Raw genomic sequence first — 8,415 nt, 5'->3', positions numbered from 1 at the left:
CTGTTGGGTCCAGCCACAGAGAATTAATTTGACCTAAAACTGGTTTGACGCGTTAAGTCATTGGGCTATCCTGGATGCAGACGGAAAGCATCTTTTTCTTGTTTCTTCCACTCCAGAGGTGGTTTCTGCCTCTCCCCATGCAAAAAACAGTGCCTAGGGTGAGGGGGTGGTGCCCTCATTCATCCCGCACCCCAGCTGCTGCAGCTTCCATGGGCGATGGATGGTCTGCCCTGCCCCAATGTCCACAAGGTCCACACTCCACTCCCTCACGACTTGGAAATCATTCAGTGTTCATGCAAAGACAGAGCTCCTAGTTGGTGTCCATGGACTAGGGGAGGGAGCCACCCAGGGAGTCGCCCGGTACCCAATGGCTCCACAGTGGCTAGGCTGTGGACCCTGACAATGGCAGCTGTCCGTCCACAGATCGCTGGCATTGGGGGTGAATGTTCAGGCTCCAGCAGGGGCCAGAATAGCCAGGGATCGAGGGAGGTGAGCCACCTGCAGTCTCCAGGCTAGAAACCCGCCAAGTAAACTAGACAGTTCAGTGTCTCCTAGCTGCCTTTCACTGCAGCCTAGTGCAAACCCTCACCCGTCAGGCACAGTCCGCGCACAGAGCTCTGGGGTCCAAAATGCCTCCCACTAATGTCTCCTCTCCACAGAGCCCCACGTCTCCCACAGTGATTCTGCACCGACTTCAGGCAGATCCCTAACTGAGTGGTGGTGGAGGTCAGTGGGGAAACAAGCCGCTTTCCTGTGGGGCTGAACCCACCTCACTTGCTGGTGAGGTGGGCACAGCTGTCCCGCGCTCCACTCTCTATTGTCCGTCCTGCACTCTCCAGATTTTTGTGATCTTATTTCCCATTCACCTCAGTCTTTTCTTGCTTTCTGTGTCCCACGCTGATTCTTCATGGATTCACACCACTGTTCTTGTGGGGGAGTGATCCTCTAGCGTTGTAGCAGACCGATGTCCATGCCTTCCTCTCTGGGAGCACAAATCCAGGAGGTCACCTCCACTCCGCCATAGATCCTCTGTGTGAAACCGCCTGCTCAATCAGAGTCAATGGAGAGACACAGGAAAGCTGGGAGTCTGGATGGTACATTAAGGTATCTTACTGTGTTACTGGCTGATCAAGTCCAGATTCTCCTCACTGCAGATTTCAAATAGTAGAGTGGCTTAGAAGATCCTGCCAGCTATGCCAAACTGTCAGGGTGAGGGGAAACTTCCCCTTTGCCCAGAAGTTTCAAACAACTCACAAAGAGTTAGATTAATAAGAGAAAGATACTTATTTATCTTGCTCACAGGGAGAATCACAGAGTGATTACCCAATAAACTAGCGGGCTATTTCTTTTCTTAGTGTTTCATAGTTCTCCCTGTATATGTTTCTGCCCTCTTTCATTAAATATATTCCTAGATATTTGATTTTGTTTGAGGCTATTGTAAAAGGTAATGCATTTTTTATTTGAATTTCAGCTTGACTGTTATTGGCATATAAGTATGCCTCTGATTTGTGTGTATTAATTTTGTATCCTGAGACTTAACTGAATTCATTTATCAATTCCAGGATTCTCCTGGTGGAATCCTTGGGATTTTCTAGATATAATATGAAATCATCAGCAAAGAGTGAGAGTTTGATCTCTTCTGCCCCCATTTGGATGCCCTTAATTCCCCTGTCTTGACTAATTGCCCTAGCATGGACTTCCAGCACCATGTTGAACAGAAGCTTTTGTTCAGCCAAGGGAACTATCATTAGAGTGAATAGACAACGTACAGAATGGGAGAAAATATTTGCTCCCTACGCATCTGATAAAGGGCTGATAACAAGAATCTATCTAGAACTAAAAAAAATCAACAAGAAAATATCAAAGAACCCCATCAATAAATGGGTGAAGGACATGAACAGAAACTTCTCAAAAGAAGACAGACTAATGACTAGCAAATATGTAAAAAAGAAAAATGCTCAACATCTCTAATCATTAGGGAAATGCAAATCCAAACCACAATGATATATCACCTAACTCCAATAAGATTGGCCTTTATCAAAAAATCCCAAAGCAACAAATGCTGGTGAAGATGTGGAGAGATAGGAAAACTCTTACACTACTGGTGGGACTGAAAATTCCACAGTGCAACCTCTGTGGAAAAGAATTTGGAGATACCTCAAAGAGCCACAAGTGGAACTACCATTTGATCCAGCAATAGCACTATTAGGCAACTACCCAAAGGAATAAAAGTCCTTCTATAATAAAGACATCTGCACTTGAATGTTTATAGCAGCAAAATTCACTATTGCAAGGATGTGGAAACAACCCAAGCACCTGCCAATCCATAAGTGGATTAATAAAGTATGGTATATGTATATAATGGAATACTACTCAATTATAAAAAACAATGGTGCTTTAGCACCTCTTATTGTTTTCTAGATAGCACATAAGCCTATCCTCTGCTGTGAGGCACCAGAAAAATGGAAGAATAGGCACCACATGTTCTTGCCATCGAACTGGCTCTGACTGATCAATACTAGGGTGCTAACACATTAGTAATATTCTTTTTGGGTTAGAGGGTTTGAAGGTGGGTAAACTCACAACTAATGGACATAGTGAGTATTTTAGGGTGGGAAGGACATGTCTGAAATTATGGTTGGGGTGTGGCAAATTTATAACATGTAACCAAAATGTTTGTACCCCCATAATTTCCTGAAATAAAAAACATTAAAATACAAAAACAAAAAAAATTAAAAAGCTACCACACAGCAAGTGAAAAAACAAAATAGGAACACAAATATGAATGGACAAAATATTTGCAAATTATATACCTGATAAGATGTTAGCAAATGAAATATAGAAGAAACACTTATAATTCAAAGGCAAAATAATATTAATCATTATGATCATAATCATCCTATTGAAAAATAAGCAAAAGTTTGAATATTTTTTCAAAGAAAACATACCAGTAGCCAATATGTAATGTGACTTGACATCACGAATCATGAGGAAAACACATATCAAAATTATGATGAGATATCACCTCACAACTAAGAAGTGCTGGCCTGTGTGTGGAGAAAAGCAAAATCTGTACACTGTTACTGATTGTAAATTGGTAATGTCATCCTGGAGATCTGTGAAAATAATTAAAATAATAGAATTACCATATAAATCAGCAATTCTACTTACGAGTATATAGTGAAAGGAAATAAAATCAGTATCTCAAAAAATTCTGCACCCCTATGTTTATTGCAGCATTATAGACAATGGCCAAGTAAGGGAAACAACCTATTCATGCCTGTTCAGCCTGTTCATGATGTATAGGTTAAAAATATGAGTGTGCAGACACATATCATAGAATAATATTCAGCCATGAAAATGATAAATATCCTACCATTTCAACAGCATGGATGGACCTGGTGGACATCATGCTAAGTGAAAGAAGCCATACGTAGACAGATAAATACTGCTATGGGTAATATAAAAAAGTTGAACTTATAGAAATGAAGAGCAAAGAGCACAACAGTGGTTCCAAAGGCCTGAAGGCAGGGAAAGTGGGGAGATGTTTATGGGTAAAAACTTGCAGTTATAAGATGAATAAGACTTGGGAATCTAATGTGCGACATCATGATTACAGTGAATAATAATGTTTTGTATGCTAAAAATTTTTTTAAGACAAATTAAATGTTCTTATTGTAAATAAATAGTAAATATGTGAGATGATGGATGTGTTTATTACATTGATTGTATTATTTCACCATCTATACACATATCAAATCGTTACATTGTACAAACTAAATATATAGACTTACACAGTTTTTATTTGTGGAAAAATTCATGTTACATCCACCACCTCCCTCCCACATACACATATACACACACAGAAACAAATATACAGAAACATGAGTAATAGATTTCTGATCATACCACACAGAGGAAAACTATGGAATATAAGTTGTTGAAATATTAGGTATCAATTGGGAGTATAAGTATAATGAGCAATTCAAAGCTCCAAAATGACATAGTATATTTATGAATTCTAGGAGCAGATTAAAAAATAAACTATATTACCATTTGGAAATTTGGGCGTAATACACTTTACACTTTCAATTTTATTTCATACTAGAAAAAAGGATATTTGGAAGTAAAATAGCACTAGGGTTTCTTATATTTAGGAAGATAGTATATGTTTTTATAAAATTGGTCTGAATTTCTGTAGGATCACTTATGAAACTGCCATAGAATTGGAAATCATAATACAGAAAACCTGAAACCTCTGTCCCTAGTGTTTCAAGGATTATTAAACAAATCCCAATATCTCCACTATTCCCCTTGACACATTTCAGAAATGAGGCAACAAAATGAACTGAAAACATGGAGCTGGGCATGGTGGATACTGTAACCCCAGTATTTTGGGAGGCCAAGGAAGGAGGCCACTTGAGGCCAAGATCTTGAAACCAGCCTCAGGAACATAATGAGACTCCATCTTTACAAAAAATAACAAGAAGAAAAAATTAGCTGGCCATGGTGGCTCAGGCCCATAGTCCTAAGTACTTGGAAGACCTGAGGTAGTAGGATCCCTGGAGCCCAGAAGTTTCAGGTTGCAGTGAGCTATGATCAGTCACTGTACTCCAGATGGGGCAGCAGAGCAAAACCCTGTCAAAAGACGGTTTAATGTAGAGGTCTTCAAAAATATGTATGGATATTCCCATATCCCCCATAACAATAGAAGTGCTGTCAGATAATGTAGTCCCTTTTAAGTCATGACAAGGTCCTCTAACTTCTAGGGAAGATTCTAAGGATGGTCACTGCAGGGGTAGAGTTCTTAGAGAGTCTAAGAGCATGGGATAGAAGATGGCCTTCTGTGAAAGAATGGGAAACATACACAGGCTTCTTAAAAATAATTTGTAATGGAGCACACCATTCCAAACTTCTTTTCAATGTCTGCCTTTCTCCTTGAGCTTTGGATCTCTAATCTTTGTTATCTGTTTAACTGAATCTCACTTATTTGGATATTTAGCTGTTGTTTCCTCTTTCTTCACAATCCAGGGATCTTTCCTTTGCTCCAGACATGTTATCAGCTCTGCCTTTGAGACAGAAAGACCTGTTTTATTAGAAAGAGTTCACATGACTCTTCCTGAGGATTCTCCAATTACTAATCTAGTACTATTTTCAGTAGAAAGAACATTATAGAAGGTTCTAAAAAATTATTTGTTGAGATTTTGTTTCATGACAGAGACTTAAGAAAGATAAGAAAAATTTCTAATTTATGCCTCCAAAGCACCCATTACACTAGCACCAAATAAAAAGTAAGTGGTGAAAATTGGACTCTGAGGTACAGGTGAAAATTTTTATACCCTAAATTTCTAGAATAACCACTAATCTAGAGTGAAGGATACAGATCATCTGAAGAAAAGGGAAAGCTCATCTTAAGATGAGACATCTTGAGATTTTCTTTTCCACACCAAGAAAACTTCCAATTTTCTTTAGAAGTGGGACATAAAATTCATTCATGTGAAGCACAAACTCCCAAGAAACAATGTACACAAATAAATTAATGCCCTTAGCGTGGAATATGAATTGTGTATTGAAGTGATCCTCACCCAGTGAGACCAGGTTTCTGTAGTTCTCTAACATCACATCACTATACAAATTCCGCTGAACTTTGTCAAGGCATGCCCACTCCTCTGGAGAGAATTTTATAGCCACATCCTTGAATGTCACCAGTTCCTGAAAAAAGACACATATTTCCCAAGTTGCCATGGATTGGGTTCTTAATTTGACTACAAGGAAAATAAAAGTTTTGAGAATTGTTTCTGACATATGAGTGACTGGAATTATCCAAAAATATTGTCTTAACACAGTGATATTCTTGAAAGTATTCTCTAATTCTCAGGACTGAAGATGGGAAAAAAATAAATAAAACTAGTGTACATATGATAGTGTATTGGATAATAAAGTATTTAATACAAAATTGAGGACTTGAATTTAAATTTATGGGTGCTATATTTACATTATACAAAATAGGTTGTGTATATTTCTTTTTTTTTGGTACCATTTTATTTTTTTATTTTTTCTTTTTATTTTATCATTAATAACAATTTAATTTTACAGAATCAAAGAGTCTAACAGTATATCTTGTTAGATACAGTATGTCCTCATAATGTATACATTATTTCTTGTACAATGATATGAAATAATATGGGAAATATTCATGATAAAATATTAAGTGAACAATGCAAGTTAAAAACAACAGTTTCATATTTTTTCCCCACCCCCCCTTTCCCGAGTCAGCACCTTCAAGTGTTACCACTCCCCAAACGGTGCGCAATGTACTCATTGTGTAGGCATACCCCCATCCCCTCCCCCACCCCCCACCTCAGTCTGATGTCCAATTGGTGTCGTTCCCAGATTTGTATTTAGGTGATGATCAGGGAAACCAATTTTCTGGTGAGTACATGTGATGCTTGTTTTTCCATTCTTGGGATACTTCACTTAATATAATGGGTTCCAACTCTCTCCAGGAGAACCATAGAGATGTCGTATCTTCATCATTCCTTATAGCTGAGTAATATTCCATGGCATACATATACCACAGCTTACTAATCCAATCATGTATTGATGGGCATTTGGGTTGTTTCCACATCTTTGCTATTGTGAATTGTGCTGCTATAAACATTCGGGTATATGTGTCTTTGTTACAGAATGACCTTTTTTCCTTTGGGTATATGCCCAGTAATGGGATTGCTGGGTCAAATGGCAGGTCTACTTGAATCTGTTTAAGATACCTCCATAATGCTTTCCACAGGGGTTGCACTAGTTTGCAGTCCCACCAGCAGTGTATTAGTGTTCCTGTCTCTCCACACCCACGCCAAAAATAGGTTGTGTATATTTCTCACATAGAGAAATATAGTGACTTAGAAGGTATCTCCAAATTTTCACATGTACAAGAATGAAGTGGAGCTCTTGTTAAAATGTACATTCAGACTCAGGAGATCTGGGGTAGGCTCTGGGTATCTGCATTTCCAATTACCTCACCAGTGAAGCCAATGCTTCTGGCCTAAGGAGAGTATTTTGTCAAACATCCAGTAAGTGGTAAATTTTGAGTTTATCTCAGTTCATCTAACCAGTAGATAAAGATGAGAGCCTTCATTATTCAAGGTAAGTTTGAAGAAGAAAGGGGAGCTTCCAGATTAAATGTGATAGTTCATGAACATCAGTCAGTAAATCTCCAGATGACAATTATTATTGATAAAGAAAATATAATTAATTTTATAGTGGATGAATCTGTCAGATAGCACGTTAACCAAGTGAATGAAATTAACATCAACTGTAATTGGACAAATTTGTAGTAGGTACCATTGCACACAGGAGGATACAACATTACTGCTGGATGGTAGTGGCCAAAAAATGTAATCATGAAGAAACATCAGCTTTATACAAAGTTCTGGCTACTGGTATTTCCCATGTTCTGTAATCTCTAATAGCGTTCTTTAGTATCACACAGAAAAAAATCTTTTCTTTTTTCATATCTTTCTGAGTTATTCTTGGCAATTAATCCCATCATGTGTGTGCATTTCTTAATACTGTTTTGTACAGACCTGTCAAAGCATAAAGATCAAACCTCAAGAGTGCATGTTCCTCTTCTTCACACATATCCAAAGACTTGACCCCATCCCCAACAGAAATCTTGGACATCCACACTATTCTAAGTTGATCTGTCCCAAAGGGAACATTTTCAATATTACATGCCATATACTTGTTATGAAACCAGATCATGGTATGTAAGAAACTGGGATGGAGAGAATGGAAAGAAGGCTCTGGTATATAAAGAAGAGGGAGTTTCCAGAGCTCCCTCGCTATCATAAGAAGAAATGGCAAACAAAACAAAACAAAACAAAACACAAGTAATTAAAACAAACTCATTAAGTAGAAACACAAGAATTAAAGAAGCAGAGGTTTTTAAAGTTCTAAACATGTAGATTCTACATGGCAATCCAAGAGAAATAGTGGACACAGCCCCTATACTGGGACACACTAACCTGAGAACCACCCATTTAATCTCCTCCTCCTACTTTGAAATTTCTTTTCATGTGAGATCATCTTGAAAAATTAGAATTGCACTTTGAGACCAAGCCCTTAAATGATTCAGCACAATCTCTTCACTCTATTCCACCACAACCACAAGCAGGAGGACCATGAAGTGCAGAATAGGCTACACTTTCTCGTTCTTTGTCACAGGAAAGTGTCAGGCATGATGAGGTCCTTCATGGAGACCTACTGGAAGTTTGTCCTTTTTTTGCCTTCATATGCTCTCTCCTGACACACAGGCCAGCACTTTCTGCTATAGAAGTGGGAATATGGACAACACTGATCTGCTGCCACCAAAGCAAGAAGAGCCGGCCCTCTGACCTACCTCTGGAACAAAGGCTG

Source organism: Eulemur rufifrons, chromosome 7, assembly GCF_041146395.1.
Source record: "Eulemur rufifrons isolate Redbay chromosome 7, OSU_ERuf_1, whole genome shotgun sequence".
NCBI lineage: Eukaryota > Metazoa > Chordata > Mammalia > Primates > Lemuridae > Eulemur > Eulemur rufifrons.
Note: the sequence above shows the minus strand (reverse complement) of the source record.